General features: G+C 47.3%; 1 protein-coding gene across 2 annotated transcripts in view; it reads right to left on the reverse strand.

Moving 5' to 3' along the window:
• Nucleotides 1–21,935, reverse strand: part of KCNB1 (potassium voltage-gated channel subfamily B member 1) — a 185,192-nt gene that overhangs the window by 42,689 nt on the left and 120,568 nt on the right. The window contains exon 4 of one of the 2 annotated variants that reach the window (XR_004668321.3): nt 16,543–17,048. The exons of the other annotated variant lie outside the window; for it this stretch is intronic. The gene's annotated coding sequence lies outside the window, so the exon portion shown is untranslated. Of the gene's footprint in view, nt 1–16,542; nt 17,049–21,935 lie in introns of those variants that run through there. 2 annotated transcript variants of the gene reach the window in all.

Genomic DNA, 21,935 nt, shown 5'->3' on the forward strand with positions numbered 1-21,935 from the left:
CTTCCACTCAGTGCCAGCTGAGTCACAGTCCTACCGACATCTCCTGCCCATTCAGGGCTTCCCACATTTCATCTCCCAGACACACTCTCCTGGCCCTTGCCCTATTCTCCTTATTGTATACTTAATTTTTTAATGAACTCTCTCCCTTCCCTTCCCTTTCCTTCCCTCTCTCTCTCTCTTTCTTTCTTTTCTCTTTTTTGGATGGAGTTTCACTCTTGTCACCCAGGTTGGAGTACAGTGGGGTGATCTTAGCTCACTGCAACTTCCACCTCCCGGGGTTCAAGCGATTCTCCTGCCTCAGCCTCCTGAGTAGCTGGGATTACAGGCGTGCACCACCATGCCTGGCTAATTTTTGTATTTTTAGTAGAGATGGGGTTTCACCATTTGACCAGGCTGGTCTTGAACTCCTGACCTCAGGTGATGTGCCCAACTCGACCTCCCAAAGTGCTGGGATTACCGGCATGAGCCACCGTGCGCAGCCCCTCCTTCCCTCCCTTGCCTCCCTCCCCCACTTCCCTCTCCCCGCCTTCCCTCTCCCCCTTCCCCCCCTTCCCTCTCCCCCTCCCCCCTCCCTCCCTCCCTCCCTCTCTCCCTCCCTTCCTTCCTTCCTTCCTTCCTTCCTTCCTTCCTTCCTTCCTTCCTTCCTTCCTTCTCTCTTTCTTGACAGAATCTCTCTCTGTCACCCAGGCTGGAGTGCAGTGGCACAATCTCTGCTTGCTGCAACCTCGGCCTCCCAGGTTCAAGCGATTCTGTCACCTCAGCCTCCCTAGTAGCTGGGACTACAGGTGCACACCACCATGCCCAGCTAATTTTTGTATTTTTAGTAGAAATGGAGTTTCACCATGTTGGCTAGGCTGGTCTCAAACTCCTGACCTCAAGTGATCCACCCATCTCGGCCTCCCAAAGTGCTGGGATGACAGGTGTGAGTCACCATGCCCAGCCTTCTTTTCTTTACTCAAATAAATTTATTTTAAAAGAAAACTACTTAAATATATGTTTAAAGAGGAAACATTTTATCACAATTATAAAAGAAAATAAACAATAATAGCAAACATTTATTAAGCACCCATAAGAGTGCCAAGCACTGTCTCAGCCTTTTACACATACTCACTCATTGGATTCTGAGTTAGATGCAATGATTATCCCCATTTTACATGTGAGAAAACAGGTTCAGAGAGGTTTGGCCACTTTGCTGGAAGTTGCACAGTTAGTGAGTGGCAGAGTGGGGATTCGAACTCAGGAGCTGCACCTACTGCTTAGGTTCCCTGCACAGTATATCAGTCTCATGAGGGCAGGGGTTTTGGTTTCTGTGTCCCTGGGCCTAAAATAGTGCCTGACACACAATAATGCTCAATAAATACTTGTTGATAAAAACAAATGAATAAATGAATGATCAGTTGCTATACTAAGAAGACAATCAGGCTGGGGGTGGTGGCTCATGCCTATGATCCCAGCACTTTGGGAGGCCGAGGCGGGTGGATCACCTGAGGTCAGGAGTTTGAGACCAGCCTGGCTAACATAGTGAAACTCCATCTCTACTAAAAATACAAAAATGAGCCAGGCATGGTGGTGGGCACCTGTAATCTCAGCTACTCGGGAGGCTGAGGCGGAGAATTGCTTGAACCCGGGAGATGGAGTTGCAGTGAGCCGAGATGGCACCACCACTGCACTCCAGCCTGGGTGACAGCATGAGACTCTGTCTCAAAAAAAAAAAAAAAAAAAAAAAAAGACAATCAGAAAAATAAATACAATGGAAACCGGAGAAGTCCACTGTTGCCTGCTCAAGATGCTGAGCATGAAGTCTGTTCTCCTGATTCAGACAAGAAACCAGCCAGTGTGGAGTGATAGGAAGAACACACTCATAGCCAATGGATACTTGCTCCTTGACAAATTAGAAAAATTATACTGGAATCTTGGCACTTTGGGAGGCCTAGGTAGGAGGACTGCTTAAGCCCAGGAGTTTGAGACCAGCCTGGGCAAAATGGCAAAATCCCATCTCTAAAAAAAAAAAAGATACAAAAATTAGCTGGGTGTGGTAGTGGGTGCCTGTAGTCTCCGCTACTCAGGGGGTTGAGGTGGGAGGATCACCTGAGCCTGCGAGGCAGAGGTTGCAGTGAGCCGAGATTGGGCCACTGCACTCCAGCCTGAGCAACAGAGGGAAACCCTGTCTCAAAATAAATTAAAAAAAAAAAAAGGCTTAAAAGGAGGCTAATTTTTTTCCTTTAGGAGTCAGCTGTTATAAACATTTTTAACAGTGAATTCACGTACCACGCCATTCACCCATTTAAAGTGTACAGTTCAATTCTTTTCAGTATATAGAAAAAATTGTACAACCATCACCACAGTCCATTTTAGAGCATTTTAATCCCCCTCTGAAAGAAACCCTGTACTCGTTAGCAGCCTCTCCTTCCTCCGACCCCTCTAGCCCTCAGCAATCACTAATCTTTTTCTGTCTTTATGGATTTGCCTATTCCGGACATTTCATATAAATGGAATCACACAATATGTGGTCTTTCGTGACTAGCTGCTTTCACTTGGCAGAATGTTTTCAAGGTTCTCCCATCTTGTAGCCTGGAACAGTACTGGAGTCAGTTATTTAATGCTACATCCTGGGTTCGGGTAAAACGACCTAAAATATGAGTCCCCCGCTTCAGGAAGCGCCGCTGTAATGAATAAAGAACCTTTTGGGGGAATCATAGCTCAATCTCTTCCTGGTTCTAAGCGGGCAGGTTCAGGCTTCCCTGAGGTGGGGTTGGAGCAGGAGGTTTATCTTTCAGCTGTCCTTGGGACTGGGCAGGAACTTGTTCAAATGTTACTGCTACTCTATCCTCCTTCCTAAATCAGGACTCTGGACGCTCCTGGGAATCACTGTCTGTTCCTGCTCTCTGGGAGTGTGAATGAATCACTGGGTGAGAATGTCAGTAGCACCTGTGTGTGCTGGTCTGGGGCGAGAATCCTGGGCCAAGGGGCAGCGGAGAGGAGAAAGAAGCAGATGGCCACGAGGCCAGCAAGGGGCTGTCCGACTCATACCCCGCAGCCAGCATTCCCTGCCTCTACCCGTACACTTGTTTTTGCTGCAGGAAGCTGTTTTAGGTGGAAATCATTTGATGTGTGTAGGTGCTGTCTTCCCAAACACACCGTGCTCGACAATTGCCCCAGCTCTGCAGGATAGACTTGTTGTAGCTCTTGGTAGCTACCCATTTTTTCAGCCCCTAAATAGTGGTGGTGCCTGTTTTAATCCTGTCATGGATCGTGTAAAGTAGGTGATCTTTTCCCCATTCACAGATGGGAAACTGAGCTTCAGGATAGTCACATGACTTGTCCAAGTTCTCATGATTAGGAAACGTTGGAGCTGGGCTTTGAACTGGACTGCAAAGCTTGTGCTCTTGACGAAATAGGAAGGCAGAGGCTGTGGTGGGGAGCAGCTTGGTTATGGGTACCCAGAAGGCAGAGCCGTTTCTTGCGTACCATAAAATGGGACATTTACCTTGGGTACTCCCTTTGGAGTGTGTTGCTGGAACTTGTGCAGGGACTTAGGGAATCTTGTGGGGAAGAGGCCAGCAATGTGTTGGGGATGGAGACGAGGAACACTCAGTGTTATGTTTTGGAGCCTTGTCCTACACCCGAGGACCTCCAAGTCTATCAGTCAAGGCCCTTTGGGAAATGAGTGAAAGAACTCAACCAGCTCGAGCAAGGATAATTTATTGACTCATGTAAAGAAAATATCCAGGATAAGACTGCCTTCAGGTATGGCTGGATCCAGGGGTTTAAAGGTTGAAGCCACTGCCTCACTTTCTTTTGGCCTTGCTCTCCTCTCTGTTGACTTTGTGCTTAGGTAGGCATCCTGTGGTGGCACTAATGGCTGCCAGCAGCTCTAGGCTTTCTTCCTTCCCATTCTGCATCACAAAGCTGAAGACAGCATCTCACTTCCAATGGTCTCAGTCTCAGCTACAGGTCTGGGGTTGCTGCTTATTGACCAGGCTCATCTCACACCCCTGGTTCATATTCCTGAATCAATGGGTTGGGGGAGGGTGGGGGAATGCACTGTTTTGATTGGCCGGTGCTGGGTCAGGTGCATATCCTTGGAAGTGGAGGCATGGTCAGTCCTACTTGAACCACGTGAACCAAGAAGGAAAACTCGGGACCCTTGTATCAGAAGCAAGGGGAATGGATGCTGGGAATGTTTCAGGCCACAGACATCCTCCTCGTGGGTGGCAGAGAAGCCATCATTCATCTCTGTGGCTTTGCTGCCAACTTGCCATGGGACCTTGAGCAAGCCACTTCCCTTCTCTGAGCCTCAGTTTCCTCATCTGAACAGCGATGATCTTTAAGGGCCCATACAGCCCTGAACTTTTGAGGCCAACAGGGTTTGTCTAGCCAACAGCCTGGCATCCTAGCTTGACAGGTCCAAGCTAAGGCTTAGGAATGCATGGCCTTCAGAAACCCTGGGGTCGAATCTGGGGCTGGGCGCCTGGCCTCTTGTTCTTGCCCATCCTGGCAGGGTACAGCTTGTGATGTGGGAGGGAAGGGTTCTGAGGAGGTTTCTTTGCACATCCCCAGCATTCTCCATCTATAATTGGCTCCAAATGAAATGATCTCATCCCTGAACACTGAGGAAGAAAGGGTGGGGGTGAAGCTGCTCACTGGCAGCATCTGACATAGTTTATGACTAACCCGCTTCCCTCCCGAGGCAGGGAGAGACAGTCCGCTCTCTCGAAGACAATGTACAATTTTGAAAAAAAAAAAAAAAAAAAGTCTTGGTAAATAGATTGAGGAGGCTCCAGCCTCCTGGGCTTTTGGGAGGCCCAAGGCATTTTTCCCCTCTGCCCAAACCAGGTATCTTTTGCCCATTGCTCACAAGTCAACGTGACCCATGCTATTACCATTCCCCAAACTTTTCACATCAAACCCTGGCCGGGAAGGTAGTCAATGCAGCCAGTCCATCAAGCGATTTGTCCCATATGGATTCTCGATTGAGTTTTGTGGCCGGCTGAAGCTTGTTTAAATGCCCATACATTAATTTTGAAAGATGAGCTCCTAATCAACTTTTAAAAAGCTTGTCACAGCACCATCTGTTTGGCGTTTGTCACTATTGCATTACATAAGAGGAAAGACATTTTTAAAGAATGCGGCTACATTTAGTAATTGGATCGCCGGAGAGAAGCCAAACCGGGGCGGATGGCACCGTGATTCAGAAATGCCACGGGCCCTTCTCCGGGGCGTGGCGGCCTCCCCAAATTCCACGCGGTCTTGGCAGAGACCTGAGTGCAGCCCAGCTTGGGAGACAGGCTTGGGGTGGCTTCTTTTCCTCTTGCCTTGGTCTTCCTCTTATTTTTTCCATTTGTTCTCCCTCACCCCTTGCTACCCCAGTATTAGCAGTGACCAAGTGGCTTCACTTCCCTGAGTCCCAATTTCCTCATCTGGAAAATGGGATTCACAAGAGTACCATCTTGTGAGGTTTAAATGCATTAATGCCTACGGTGCCTGCACGTGGTGAGTGCTTTATAAAGTGTTGCTATTTTATAAAGCTATGTCTGATGCATAGTAGGTGCCAACACATGTTCATTTTCCTTCCTTTTTCCCTTCCCTTTATTTATTTATTTATTTATTTATTTAGAGACAGGGTCTTGCTCTGTTGCCTAGGCTGGAGCACAGTGGTGCAATCTCAGCTCACTGCGGCCTTCACCTCCCAGGTTCAAGCAATTCTCCCACTTCAGCTCCCTGAGTAGCTGGAACTACAGGCATGCACCACCACGCCTGACTAATTTTTTGTATTTTTTTTTGGTAGAGACAGGGTTTCACCATGTTGGCCAGGCTGGTCTGGAACTCCTGACCTCAAGTGATCCATCAGCCTCGGCTTCCCAAAGTGCTGGGATTACAGGCGTGGGCCACCGTGCCCGGCCCCTTCCTTCCATTTAATTCAACAAGTTCTTAGGAAGTGCCCACGTTTGAGGCAGAGCTGGCATCATGCACATGCACAGCCATTTGCACAGGGCCCCACACTCACAAGCATGTTGAGCTTGGTTTAGTGTTCTGCTGTCGCTGGCTTGACATTCTTAATTTTTGAACAAGGGGCCCTGCATTTTCATTTCGTACTGGACCCCACAAATTATGCAGCCGGTCTCATCTGGAGGTCTAGAATGATGCTATGTTTTATTTGACCGTCTGATATTTAAAATAACAATAGAGTCAACGTTTTAAAATCAGGAGAGTTCACACAACAGTCTGGCTTATTTTAGAAAATTAGAACATCTTGCCACTGTGAGTCTGCATTCCCACACACTGCCACATGGGCTGGAGCTGGAGTCCTCTATACAGGCCACATCCGCCACTGTCCCCACCACTCCTGGAGGCTTTGGACTGAGTCTCTTTGCTCATTTATAGAGCTTCCAGCATGATAGCTGGGATTATGGGCTTTGCAGTCAGGTATGTGTTCAGCTTTTCTGTTAATCATCACAGTAACCTCTCTCTTAGGGTAGTAAGGATTAAACTAGTTAATATAGGCAAAGCATCTGGAATATGTTGCACTGTTATTGCTACTTTTCTGCTTTATCCTGGTGCAGAAGCTCAGACCCCCAGTCTGAGGGCTGCCCCTCTGGGAGCTGGAAGCTGCACCTGTGGCAGCTGGCTATGAGAGCATCTCTTTCCGCTGTCCCACACAACAGCCCTTGTCAATGTCCACTTTCTCTCCCTCCACCTGCAGCACCAGAGTTCACACCTTGGGCCCGCCCTCCTAGCATTATTTTGAGAAAAGGGCCTTCTGTCCTGTAAATAGGCTGAGTCATCCCTGCCTCAGGGCCTTTGCACACGCTGCACTTGCTTCCTAGAATACTTCTTTTCCCATCGCTTTGCTTGGCCATCTTCTCATTTTGGTCTAGCTCAAATGGTACTTCCTCAGGGAGGCTTTTCCTGATCGCCTAAGAAAAGTAGCCCTGTTTTCTTTCCCCCGTCATACACATTCGCCTATATTATTTTCTTCCCAGAACTGGTTTGTTGTGTATCTCCCAGAGGACCAGGTCTGCCTTGGTCACTGTGATATCCCTAGCACTTAGGCCATTGCCTGGCACATGGTAGATGTTTGATAATTATTTATTGAATGAATGAAGGAAGGAAGAAAAGAATTCATCAACTCCTCATGACCACCCTGTAAAGCAGGGACAAGAGAACTGAGTCATGGAGAAGAGAAGGGACTCCTCAAGGTTGCACAGCCCAGAAGGGGCAGAAAGGGTGATGAGGACCTAGGTTTTCTGCTTCTACACCCCCCGTCCCCTCAACCCCCCAGGTGGGAAGCAGCAGGGACATTTGGATCTTTGGCTCGCCCAGCCACCAAGAACGGGTCAAGTGTGCAGCAAGGCCCAGAGCACAGCGTCTGAGGGTGGTGAGAGCGATTCACCCAGGCAGCCAGGAGGCGAGACTGTTTACAGGGGCTAGCGGCTGTCGCCATGACAACCGGACAGCCTACAGCTTCCTGCGTCACCAGGGACGCAGGTTTGCTGTTGGCTGGGAAGCAGTGGGGACAGTGGAGTGGGGGCTGGGAAATGGGGGGACCCTAAACAGTCTGGGGGGAGGCAGTTCTCATTTCTGTTTTTTTTTTTTTTTTTTTTTTTTGAGATGGAGTCTCGCTCTGTCGCCCGAGCTGGAGTGCAGTGGTGCGATCTTGACTCACTGCAACCTCCGCCTCCCGGGTTCAAGTGATTCTCCTGCCTCAGCCTCCTGAGTAGCTGGGATTACAGGCGTGCGCTACCATGCCCGGCTAATTTTTGTAGTTGTAGTAGAGATGGGGTTTCACCATGTTGCCCAGGCTGGTCTGGAACTCTTGACCTCAAGTGATCTGACTAACTCAGCCTCCCAAAGTGCTGGGATTACAGGTATTAGCCACCATGCCTGGCCGGGAGTTCTCATTTCTGAGAGTTGCTTGAAGGCTGGGAGGGCCTGGTGATGCTACCTAAGTGTGTGTGTGTGTGTGTGTGTGTGTGTGTGTGTGTAGTGTCTGGGCTGTGTGGAGCCAAGCTGCCTGGGTCTGAATCTCAGCTTTGCCTCTTCTGTGCCGTGGCATTTTGGGCAAGTGAGTTAATCTCTCAGTGCCTTAGTTCCCTCTAATGTAAAATAAGGTGGACAGTAGTACCTCATAGGACTGTTATGAGGATTAAATGAGATAATACTCTCACGGCACTTACAATGCACCTTGCATTGTGCCTTAATTCTTGACATCAATCTACATCTGACTCTAGGTTGCCTTCTTGCTGGGGTAGTGGGAAATTTGGTCTCAATCATCCTCAGGGATCCCTACTTCCCTGGCTTTTGTCATTCATTCAACAAATACTTATTGAGCACCTACTGCGTGCCACGTATTGTTCTAGAGGCTGAGACCACAGCAGTGAACAAAGCAAACAAAAATCCCTGGCAGAGTAGAGCTAACATTCTAGTAGGGATAGATAGACATTAAATATGACAAAAAGGAAAATAGATATTATATCAGATGACAATAAGAAGAAAAAGAAAGCAGGGCTGGAGGATTCCAACTGCAGGGGAGCTGTTGCAATTTTAGAAAAATTGATGCATGGGGATGTGAGTGTGTCAGGGAAGGCCTCACTGAGAGAGTAACCTTTGAGTACAACTTGAAGAAGGTAAAAGAGGGAGTCACAGGTTATTTGCAAGAGCATTCCAGGCAGAGGGAACAGTAAGCGCAAAGGCCCTGAGGCAGAAGCATGAACATGTATGTGACTGTATCGTATAGTCATATCTCTTGGCAAGTCTGTGTGTGTGATGTTATGTGGCACACATTGGTGGCATATAGGTGGTTATGCCTGTCCACATGGGTGGCAATGCACATACATGTTTGTTCATGTACAGAGCTGCTGTGTTCAGTCGCAGAGGCTGTGCCTGAACAATTCAGGGAGTGGCATTCACACTGATTGCCATGAAATGGGACCCCCTGGTGTAGTGCAGCGCAGTGGCCCCGAGCATATATATAAAGAAATCAATGTAAAATGTCTGTGAAAATGTTCACATGTGTATGTGTCTGGATATTTAAATATAACGATATGCAAATATGTGTATATGAATGTCTTTAAGATGTTGATATTTTATTCCTCATGGACTTTTGCTTCAGTATTGATTTTTAAAAAATATTGCATTAAGATATTATTTCTCTTGATTACTCAGTTTTTGGGTGCATCTTACATTTGCATCAGAGGCAAGTGCCTCACTCTCTTTATGCTGGTCCTCGCCCTGCCTTGGAGTTGGGCAATGAATGTGCGGGAGGCAGGGATGAGGCAAGGGAAGCCTCTCCTTCTGGCTCATTCCAGCATCTGGGCTCATCAGCACATGACTAGAATCCAAACCTAATCTGAACACATTTTGTTCCTTTAAAACAAGATTTATTGAGTGCTGACTGTGCGCCAGGGACTCTGCATACATTATTTTATTTTATCCTTACCACCATCTCTGGGGGTAGATATTTGCTCATTCCATTGAACAGACATTTGCTTAGGGCCTACTATGTGCCAAGAGTATAAGCTGGCATTTGTGCTGGTCTGGCAGCCACTCCTGATTTTTCTGGTAAAAGCACCCCAGTTTTCCTTTAGGGAACCTACCCTCTTCCCTTTACTGTCCAAGTGGTTTCACCTGGGCTTTCTGTACCCCTCCCTCAGACTCCAGGGGTGGGGGTGTGATCCAGGCGACCCAATCAGCATACTCCATTCCTTTTGCTCTAGAGATTAGTTATAGGACGAGTATCTAACCCAAGTTCGTTCAATCAGAGTGAATCTTGGGATTTTTGCTGCCCTGTTGGGAAAAAGAGCTCTCTTTTCATCAGGATTTCTAGCTGTGAGAATTCTGTAACCCTGGAATTCCCAGTGAGAGTCTACTACATGGAGAGAGAGAGGAAAAACTCATCCCTTATGACATCTTTAGAGCCCCTGGATCCAGCCACACCTGAAGTCAGTCACCCTAAGATTTTTCAATTCTATGAGTTTATACTTGTTTTTCTTTTTAAAAGCCAGTTTGAGAGGGAAGCTGAAGTCCTGTGCTTGGCATCTTTGTACATTATCTCCTTTAATTCAGAGATGAATCCCATGGGGAAGGGGCTCTGATTGTACAAGAACTGATCCTCAGGGAGGGAGGTGACTTATCCAAGGTCACACAGCAGGTTGGTAGTTGGAGCTTGAATTCAAGCCCAGGTCTCTACTCCTGAGCCTTTCTGCCATTCCACATGGTCTGAGCTCTGGACAAGAGGGTTTGTGTGAGTATTAGTGACATAGACCCGAGTCCTGTTATGGCCACTGTTTTGCTCTGTGACCTTGATCAAGTCATTTCTCCAATATGAGCCTCAGTTTCCCATCTGGAAAAATGGTAGTGCTTACCCCATCATGCTGTCGTGAGATGATCCATGAAAGTAAAGTACTCAGAACAGGGCTAGACATGCAGCAATGAACATAAACTATTATTACCATGGCTCTCTTTTTTTTTTTTAGAAAAATTTTTTTAAATTTCATAGGTTTTTGGGGAGTAGGTGGTATTTGGTTACATCTTTAGTGGTGATTTGTGAAATGTTGGTGCACCCATCACCCGAGTGGTATACACCTCACCAGAGCAGTATACACTGAACCCAATTTATAGCTTTCCATCCCTCACCCACTTCCCACCTTGCCCCCCAAGTTCCCAAAGTTCATTGTATCATTCTTATGCCTTTGCATCCTCATAGCTTAGCTCCCACTTATGAGTGAGAACATAATGTTGGTTTTCCATTCCTACCATGGCTCCCTCTTTGAGGGAAGAAAGGGGACCCAGGGGGCTCCCCGGCCACCCTGCTCCCATCCTCCCCGACGGCCACAGGCTCCCAGCAGCCCTTGATGGCACCTTCATCCATCTTCTGCCAGACACACAGAACTGGCTCGCTTACCCGGGAAGCAGGCACTTAAGGAGGCGCTTCCCCGCTTTCTCTTTTAATTTTCGTTACATAAATTTCACATTTCCTGGAATAGAGAGCTTGAACGTCTGGACTCATTTGGAAATCGAGTCAGCAAAGGGCCTCATTTATATTAATGGGGACTCGAGCCTGACTTGAGACGTGGCAGAGACAAGGATGGATGGCAGCAGCTCCTAGGCCCAGCCCTCCAGGCTGAGCTCAGACACTGCCTCGAGAAGCAGGTGCCTCCAGATTTAGGCTGGGACTGTTCCCGTTGTGTGGGGAACTCCTGGATACAAGGGCGCTGTTGTCACCCCTCCCCCACTGCAACTGCCCGATGGCTGCTCACTCTCTCAGAGGGAACTCCAGTCTGCTTATCCTGCTTGACAAGGGGCCGCGTGATGGACCCCTGCTAACCTCCCTGCTCCTGCCCACCACTCTCCTCCCTCATCCTTCTTCAGTCTGGCTGGCCTCCTGAGAGCATTCCCGCCTCAGGGCCTTTGCACTTGCCGTGCTCTCTGCCTGAAAGGTTGTTCTCCTAGCTCATCCCGTGGCTAGCTCCTTCCATGGCTTGTCTCACGGACAGCACCTCAGGGAGGCCTTCCTTGATTGCCTATCTGGAGAAACACTCTCCAGTTACTCTGTATCACACCCATTTCATTTTCTCCATCACACTGAGCAATAGTTTGTATTTTCTTGTTTACTTATTTGCCTATTTATTTATTGGCCGTCTTTCCCATGAGAGTATAAACCCCATTAGAGCACAGACTACGTGACTCCTTCAGCTTTGTCCCCCTAGGATCTGGCTCAGAGAGACAGATTTCTTAAGCACCTTAATAAATATTTGTGGAATGAATGCTTGCACTCATTCAGCAAACCCTTTCTGAGTGCCTTCCTGGTGCCAGGCTCTATTCTGGGTGCTGGGAACACAGCTAAGAAAAAGACAAGAGGCAGGGCACGGTGGCTCACGCCTGTAATCCCAGCAATTTGGGAGGCCAAGGCGGGTGGATCACTTGAGGTCAGGAGTTTGAGACCAGCCTGGCCAACATGGTGAAACCCTGTCTCTACTAAGGATGCAAAAATTAGCCAGGTGTGGTGGCACGTGCCTGTAATCCCAGCTACTCAGGAGGCTGAGGCACAAGAATTGCTTGAACCTGGGAGGTGGAGGTTACAGTGAGCCGAGATCGTGCCACCGCACTCCAGCCTAGGCAACACAGTGAGACTCTGTCTCAATTAAAAAAAAAACAAAAATAAGACAAGATTGTTGGCTGCATGGAACTCGTGGTCTGGCGCAGAGAGGAAAACACCATAGTAACGAACATTTATTGAGTGTGACAAGGATTTTACAAAGAGACATCACATTTAATCCTAACTACAGCCCTCGGAACTATTATTTGTACCAGTTCATGAGGCACAGAGAGGTGAAATAGCTTGCTCAAGGCCATACAGTTAGAAAACAGAGGAGCCAAGATTGTGGCCAGGCCATCTGGCTCCCCACTCTGCTGGTTTAACAAGCTCACTGAAGCCACTGGGAGTTAAAGCCTTGTGCTGTGAAACCTGTGATGGGGGAGGCTCTGAAGGCTGTGGGAGCCCAGAAAAAGCACCTGACCTATTAGGTTGGTGCAAAAGTAATTGCGGTTCTTGCCATTGAAAGTGATGGCAAGAACTGCAATTGCTTTTCACAACCTAATAGCTTTTGATGGGAGAAAAGATGAGCAAAGCCTCCTGAAAGATGCAGTACCTTAGTTGTGTCTAGAATGTATTTATTTTTAACTTTACATTATAGCTTAAGAACTTTTAATATCTCCATGCTGTCCACAGTTAAAATTTTAAGTAATGCATATTATTCCAGTGAGAGGCAGCACCATCCATCACTGTTGGGGAGTTTCATGCTTGCAATTTTGAGGTTCTCTTTAATGCTTTGAGGACCAACACCCTGGACTTACTGGAGTAATGTAGCGCTCAGGTTTCGGCTCCTCCCTTTACTTGGCTCTGAGGATTCTACATGCCTGGAACAAGGGACGTCTCCAAAGTCACTAACGTGGCTAGATAATGGATAACTAGAAGTGCCTGCCCCCTCCACCATCCTTGTCTTGATGCCAGGTGAGATCCAGGCTCCTCTGCCCCAAGAAGGGCTGAGCTTACATTATCTCCAGCTCAGCAGGTCCTTGGAAATTAGGTTGTTTTAAGGAAATAAAGAAATGTGATATTTCAACAAGACACTAGGAACAGCGGTTGCCTCTGCAGAGGGAAACTGGGTGGCCAAAGGATGGGGTAAGAGGGAAATTTTCGGGCCAGGTGCGGTGGCTCACACCTGTAATCCCAGCACTTTGGGAGGCTGAGGCGAGTGGATCCCTTGAACTGAGTCCAGGAATTCGAGACCAGCCTGGACAACATGGCCAAACCCTGTCTCTACAAAAAAGCCCTTCAAAATTAGCTGGGTCTGGTGGTGCATGCCTGTAGTCCCAGCTACCTAGGAGGCTGAGCTTGGAGGATCACCTAAGCCTGAGAATTTCAGGCTCCAATGAGCTGTAGTTGCACCACTGCACTCCAGCCTGGGTGACAGAGACCTTGTCTCAAAGAAAAAAAAAAAAAAAAAGGAGATTTTCTTTGCAGATCCTTTTATACCTTTCCCATTGGGCACCATGTGAAATTATTACCGAGTTTAAAAAAAACTTTTTTTTAAAAAACGTAGAAGTTAATGTATTATTTCTGCATATCGGTCTGTGGACTAAGCTTTATATGATGCATTCATTCTCTTTATTTACCTCAAATGTGGGAAGTAGCTATTATTGCCTCTGCCTGACAACAACAAAAAAAGCCTGAGGACTGGAGATGGGCTGTGCCTTGCCCAAGGTCACATGGTGAATTAGTGCCAGAACTGAGACTCCACTGGGTGCAGTGGCCCACGCCTGTAATCTCAGTACTTTGAGAGGCTGAGGCAGGTAGATCGCTTGAGCCCAGGAGTTTGAGACCAGCCTGGGCAACATGGTGAGACCCTGTTTCTACTAAAATAAAAAATACAACAGTTAGCTAGGCATGGTGGCGTGCAATGTAGTCCCAGCTACTTGGGAAGCTGAGGCAGGAGAATCACATGAACCTGGGTGATGGAGGTTGCAGTGAGCCGAGATCGAGCCACTGCACTCCAGCCTGGGTGACACAGCGAGACTCTATCACAAACAAACAAACAAACAAACAAACAAAGAATTGAGACTCTACTCCAGGCCTTCTAACCTGTCCAGGGGGTCTCCACTTCTCCAGGTACCTCTTCCTTTACCGGCGGAAGCCATGCCGAGGTGTGGACAGAGGGGTGGTGATACCTCTGTAGTTATCACCTACAGTAGGGTGGTCACACGTCACACTGGTGTTACACAATCTGGGCTCAAATCCTGGGGCTGTCCCTGGCCTGCTGCATGACCTTAGGTAAATCACAAAACCTCTTGGGCCTTGGCTCTGTGATAGCTGGGCTCCAAGATGGCTCCAATGACTCTCACCTTCCAGCGCTCACTCTTTTGTGTGGCCCTCTTTGGCAGTGAATAGGGCTGACCTGTGGGACCAACAGGGTATTTTGGAAGTGACAGTGTGTGTGACTTCCACAGCTAGATAATAAAGGATATTCTAACAATGGAATATTATTCAGCTCCTGGGCTCAAGCTATCCTCCCACCTCAGCCTTCCAAGTAGCTGGGACTCCGGGCGTGTACCACCATGCCTGTCTAGTTTTATTTTTATTTTTGTAGAGACAGGGTCTCACTATGTTGCCCAGGTTGGTCTCAAACTCCTGGCCTCAAGTGATCCTCCTGCCTCAGCCTCCCAAAGTGCTGGGATTACAGGCATGAGCCACTGTGCCTGGCGCCGGCTGACGTCTGTCTTGACTGCAACTTCGCAAGAGTCTGTACAGGAACCGTCCAGCTAAGCCACTCTCAAATACCTGAGCCACAGAAACCGTGTGAAATGTAAGTGACGATTGTTGTTTTAAGCTGCTAAGTGTTGGGATAATTTGTTACACAGCAATAGGTAATGAATACAGTTTTTCATCTGTAAACTAAATATTGTGGTAATTTCACAGTGTCATTGATGATAATAATTTCATGATGACTCCTTTGATGATGACTTCATAGGTTGTATTTCATACGGTTGTTGCTAAGAAATTAGCAAATGCTAATTAGTGCTTGGAGCAGTGTCTGGCACCCAGTAGATTCTGAGTAAATGTTAACTGGTTTGATTATATGTTCTTTGTTATTTCTGGCACTGTGAGATGCTGAGCCTGAACAATAGATTCCCCGCCCCCCTTTTTTTTCTGAGACAGAGTCTTGCTCTTGTCACCCAGGGTGGAGTGCAATGGCACAATCTCGGCTCACTGCAACCTCCGCCTCCCGGGTTCAAGCGATTCTCCTGCCTCAGCCTCCCAAGTAGCTGGGATTACATGCATGTGCCACCATGCCTGGCTAATTTTTGTATTATTAGTAGAGACGGGTTTCACCATGTTGGCCAGTCTGGTCTCGAACTCCTGACCTCAGGTGATCCACCCACCTCGGCCTCCCAGAGTGCTGGGATTACAGGTGTGAGCCACAGCACCTGGCATAGATACCCATTAAGGAACATAGCTAGGCCCCAGGCTGCAGTGGGATAATAGAGATGGTTAGGATGAGAGCTACCGCTATTGAACACTCACTCAATGCCTGTTCATAAGCACTTCACATCCTTCCATCGAAGCCTCAGCAGCAGCCCTTTGAGGTAGATGCTATTATTTCCCCATTTGACAGACTAGAAAATCAAGGTGCAGAGAGAGACAATGACTGGCCCTAAATCACACACCGAAGAAGTGGGGTAGCCAGGATCTGAACTCAGATGTTTCAGACCCCAAAGTTTCTATTCTGAACCACTAGGCTGAGCTGCAGCTTGGCTCCCCATCCCCCCGCCCACCCCTGACACAAAGCTTATCTTTTCCCTTTACCAATTTCCTGCTTATTAGTACAGAGTTAATTGCCCACACATCTGAGTGCAATCATTAGTTCATTCACCTCCTATCTGCAGAATGTCAAACTCCTTTGTACTCGGGAGACTGGAGAGTAGATTCCTTTAGAAGTTTGTTCTTGTGATTCACGTTCCCTCTCCCAGGCTATCCCCTTCAATAGCTAGGATTGGGAATAAGAATGCACACATGTACAGAAAAGCACAGAAACATCTGCCCTGCCTTAGTTCCCTACAGTGTCTCATCAGAGGTGGTTTCATTAGCCCCAACCCTTTGCAGCCTGGCACCTTCAGACATGCCACCAGTTGGCTCTCCTAATATTTGCTGTGGGGCCATGTGGTCATCAGGAGGGATAGGTCCTCAAACAGGCGATGAGCTCAGGACATGGGCATTGCCACACCTGCTCCTCTCCCCAAGGAGGGGGGAAAGCTGTGCAGTCACAGACAACGTGGCCTTTTATAAGCTTGAATGTGATGTGCATACTTGTGCATGGGCAGGAGAGCAGACAGGGACCAAGCCAAGGCTGACAGGGATCAGAGGGAAGGACAGGGATGTTTGCGGGTGCCTGCAATGTGGCAGTGGCTGAGCTGGGCCTGTGTGCCTGTACACCATTGTGTTTCAGATATTTTTGACTGTTAAGTTGCAGGAAGAAGTATATTTTGCAGCATGACCTGTAACACACACACATGCACACACAATTGACATGAAAGTTTCATGAATCTGTACTTACCTTTTATGAGCAATGCATGCTGACTTCGATTCGATTCTAGTTTATTCTACTCCAGTCTATTTTATTCTTTCATTACAAAATTGCTAGTCATGACCCATGAAATATGTCAAAACCCCCAAATGCAGGAGTTCATAATCTGGGTCTACAAACTTGTATAGAACAAAACGATATAATTTTATTTTCACTGACCTCTAGTTGAAATACAGCACTTCCTTTAGGTATGAATATAGGCAACAAATCATAGTAATATGTTTCATAGTAATTATGTTTCACACACACAAAAATCACAGGCTGGGAGTGGTGGCATGCACCTGCAGTCCCAGCTACTCAGGAGGCTGAGGTGGGAGGATCGTTTGAGCCCAGGAGTTCAAGGCTGCAGTGAACTATGATCACGCCATTGCACTTCAGCTGGAGCGACAGAGTAAGATCTTGTCTCTAGAAGAAAAATCACAGATTGTTTTGTATCTCATTATGTTTGTTGCAGATGTCTCAAAATAACATTTATGATCTTCACAACCTCAAAATTGTGGTCGTTACTATACTTATTGCTGGAACTTTTTATTTATTTGAGACAGGGTCTCGCTGTGTCATCCAGGCTGGAGTTCAGTGGCTCAGTCATAGCTCACTGGAGCCTTGAATTCCTGGCCTCAAGTGATCCTCCTGCCTCAGCCTCCCAAAGTGCTAGGATTACAGGTGTGAGCACCAGGCCTGGCCCGATCTTGTTATTTAATTTGTTAATAAAGAAGCACTTGTATTACTACATCACACATCTAAAATATTTTGAAAATTGCATTTCAGTAGGTTTCTTTTGTAAACCTATGTATTTGGCTAAGTGCAGTGGCTCACACCCATAATCCCAGCACTTGGGAGGCCGAGGCAGGAAAATTGCTTGAGGCCAGGAGTTCGGAGAGCAGCTTGGGCAACATAGTGAGACCCTGTTTCTACACAAAATGATAAGAGACCCCGTCTTTTAAAAAATAACTGGGTGTGGTGGCAAGCCCCTGTAGTCCCTGCTACCTGGGAGGCTGAGGTGGGAGGATCGCTTGACCAGAAAGACCGAGACTGCAGTGAGCCGTGATCATGCCACTGCACTCCTGCCTGGGTGACAGAGTGAGACCCTGTCTCTTTAAAAAAAAAAAAAAAGAAAAAAAAAGGAGCGTGAGGAAAAAAAACCCTTATGTATTGGCATTTAAATATTATTCTGAGTCTGAGAAGGGGGTCTGTGGGTTTCACTGGATTTGTGAGAGGGTCCATGGCACACAGAGTTTGAGAGCTGCTGCCCCAGTGGGTCCTGATACACAGTTCATGAAACGCTACCCCATGCTGAAAGCTCCTGGGGGGCAGAGCTCCGGAGTCTTGAACCTCGAGCCCAGCATGGAAATCACATCGGTGGCCAATGTTTCCATAGCACATATGGTGCCAGCCTCTGTACGAGGCCCTTCGCATGGATTATTTCTTTTAATCTTTACACCAACTCTTGTGTGAGGGGTACTATTCTTAGCCCCATGTCTCTGTCTCTTTACCCAACTTCATTTTTCTTCTTAGCACCAGAAGTGTCATATATTTTTATCTGTTTATTGGCAGCCTCCCCCACTGGGGTGTGTGTCTCTTGAAGGCAGGGATTTGCTTTGCTGAGTGCTTCATCTCCAAAATATCAAAATATGCAAGACTTAAGGGGGTACCAAAAACTCAGGAATCATGCCATGTCACATATCATGTTCACACACACACCCACAACCTCAGAAATCGAAATAAGGAACATTTTACTGCCTTTTTTTTTCTGGGACAGGGTCTCGATCTGTCACCCATGCTGAAGTGCAGTGGTGTGATCATGGCTCACTGCAGCCTTGAACTCCTAGGCTCAAAAGATCCTCTTGCCTCAGCCTCCCAAGTAGCTGAGACTACAGGCACACGCCACCACACCTGGCTAATTTTTTTTTTGAGACAACAGTCTCACTCTTTCACCAGGCTGGAGTACAGTGGCGCGATCTCAGCTCACTGCAACCTCTGCCTCCTGGGTTCAAGCGATTCTCCTGCCTCAGCTTCCCGAGTAGCTGGGACTACAGGCGTGCACCACTACGTCCAGCTAATTTTTGTGTTTTTAGTAGAGATGGGGTTTCACCACGTTGGCCAGGATGGCCACAATCTCTTGACCTCGTGATCTGCCCACCTCGGCCTCCCAAAGTGCTGGAATTACAGGCGTGAGACACGGCGCCCAGCCTAATTTTTGTATTTCTTATAGAGATGGGATTTCACCACGTTGCCCAGGCTGGTCTTGGCAACTCCTGGGCTCAAGTGATCCCCTTGCTTTGGCCTCCAAAGTGTTGGGATTATAGGCATGAGCCACTGTACCCTGTCTGTAATATTTTAAAAAATAAAAAATAATGCCCCAAACCCATAAACAAAATATCAACATTTCAAGTAAAGATAGGATCCAACCTCCTGCATGTGTACATTACTGCCTGGATCTCCTTATCCTGTTACTGGTCCTGAGGGGCTTAAAACCTAACGGTTGCTAAAGTGAATTAGTCTCATTTTGCAGATGGGGACATTGAAGCAAGGATGCTAAAGACCCCCTCGGTGCCAATAGCCAGTAAGTGGAGCAGTTAGGATTTTGAACTCAGGCAATTGAGTTCCAGCCCCATCTTTCTTAAACCCTGCACAGCCAGCCTCATGAATTATCATGCTTGATCTTTTTGGTAGAGGTAGTAAACTGGTAAAATCAGATAGGTTTGAGTTAAAACCCCAGTTTTGGCTGGGTGCAGTGGCTCACGCCTGTAATCCCAGCACTTTGGGAGGCCAAGGTGGGCAGATCACTTGAGGTCAGGAGTTTGAGATTAGCCTGGCCAACATGGCGAAATCCCATCTCTACTAAAAGTACAAAAATTAGCTGGGCATGATGGCGCATGCCTGTAATCCCAGCTACCGAGGCAGGAGAATTGCTTGAATCCGGGAGGCGGAGATTGCAGTGAGCCGAGATCACACCACTGCACTCCAGCTTGGGCAACAGAGCGGGACTCTGTCTCAAAAAAAAAAAAAAAAAAAAATTCAGTTTTGCCCCTTCCTAGCTGGGTGATCTTGGGCCAGTCATCTCAATGCTCTATACACAGATTAAAGAGGGCAGAGGGGACTGGAAGGGGATCAGAATGTGGCTACTTCATTAGGTGGGTCCACTGTGGGTGTGTCTGAGAAAGAGTGGGGAGACCGGGATGTTAGAGCAGGCACCCTTGGGTGAGAGCTGTGGGAGATGAAATAGAGAAGCATGCAGGAGCCAGTGGATGTAAGTATTTGCAGACCAAGCCAGGGACTTTGGACTTTACTTAACATGTGACAGAAAGCCTTTGGAAGGTTTTGATGGCAAAGTGACATGATCAGACTGACAGCTTGACAGGACACCTCTGGCCATTATGTTGAGAAGAACCTGAAAGATCAAGGGCAGAAATAGGGAAGCTGGTCTGGACGTGGTACAATATGAAGGCAATAAACAATGGTGGCCTGGCCCCAAGCTGCAGCAGTGGAGGAGCAAGAAATGCAGATCCCAGATCTATTTTGAAGGCAGAGCCCAGAGGAACGGCTGACAGGCCATTCATTTCAGCACTGTTTGTTATAGCAAAAGTTGAAAGCAACTTGAACGTTCAGGAGTAGGAGACTGGCAATTACCATGTATAATAGAACACAACATAGGCTTATGAAAGAATGAGGAGGCTCTTCGTGTATTAATACAGAATGATTTCCAAGATACATTAAATGAAAAAAGCAAGATGCAGAGCAGTGTATATGGCACTCTTACTATTTGTATGGGGTAAAATAAAACAAAGCAAAACAAAACAACACACGCACGCTACACATCGGTTATATGTATGTGTGTGTGTGTGTGTGTGTGTTTGCAAAAATGATCTCTGGAAGGATACGTGAGAAACTGGTGGCCTCTAGGGACAGGGGGACAGGGGTCCAGGGGTGTAAGGGAAATTTCACTTTTCATTGCATCTTTTGGAGTTGAGATTTTGTGCCTCTTCTCAACTGGAGGTGATGTCCCCCAGGGGACATCTAGCAATTTCTGGAGACATTTTTGGTTGTTGCAACTGGGGGGAGGTATTACTGGCATCTGGTGAGTAGAGGTCAGAGATGTTGCTAAACACCCTGCAGTGCCCAGGGCAGACCCCACAACAGAGCAACAGCTGGCCCTAAATGTCAGTAGTGCTGAATTTGAGAAGGTTTGATCTATTAAAAAACATAATAAGGCCGGGTGTGTTGGCTCATGCCTGTAATCCCAGCACTTTGGGAGAGCAAGGCGGGCGGATCACCTGAGGCCGGGAGTTTGAGACCAGCCTGGCCAACATGGTGAAACCCCCTCTCTACCAAAAATACAAAAATTAGCCAGGTGTGGTGGCGGGTGCTTGTAATCCCAGCTACAGGAGGCAGGAGAATTGCTTGAACCTGGGAGACAGAGATTGCAGTGAGCCGAGACCATGCCACTGCACTGCAGCCTGGGCGACAGAGCAAAACTCAGTCTCAAGAAAGAAAGAAGAAAGAAAGAAAGAGAGAGAGAGAGAGAGAGCAAGAGAGAGAGAGAGAGAGAGAAAGAGAGAGAGAGAGAAAGACAGAAAGAAAGAAAGAATAGAAGTTTTGTTTTTTTCAGGATGGTCTTTATTCTGAGGTTGTATATTTTATGAGTTTGATATATCCTTTGTTTTACTAAGATAATACATAGTACATGATAGTCATTTTTTCCACATCTTTACTTGGCAAAATAAAATGTCAGCAAGGCTTATACACTTCCCTAAGCTGAATAAAAAATTATCTGGGCATGATGGTAGGCACTTGTAGTCCCAGCTACTTGGAAGGCTGAGGCAAAAGGGTGGCTTGAGTCCAGGATTTCGAGGCTGCAGTGAGCTAAGACTGCACCACTGTTCCCCAGCCTGGGTGTCAGAGTGAGACCACATCTCTAGACAAATAAGAATAAATTTTTTTTTTTACTGGGCTATGAAATCCTAAAGTCTGGAAACTACCCTTTTCACTCAATGGGCTTTTGAAAGGTAATGATTTTAAAATATGTCCACAAAATATTTGATCCTTTTTCCCCAAGAGGTAGAATTACCTCTCTCTAAGTGTGAACCAGATTTGGTGACTCACTGCTAACAAATAGAATTTGGTGCGAGTGATGGTTTCTGATTTCTGAGACTAGGCCACAAGACGCATTGTGCCTTTCTCCTTACCCCTCTCTCTTGGACCTCTGCCCCTGGGGGATGCCAGCTTCCATGCTGTGAGGATATTCAAGAGCCCTATGGAGAAGTCCACCTGGTGAGCAACTGAGGCCTCCTG

The sequence above is a fragment of the Pan paniscus genome, chromosome 21 (genome assembly GCF_029289425.2).
Source record: "Pan paniscus chromosome 21, NHGRI_mPanPan1-v2.0_pri, whole genome shotgun sequence".
Taxonomy (NCBI): Eukaryota; Metazoa; Chordata; class Mammalia; order Primates; family Hominidae; genus Pan; species Pan paniscus.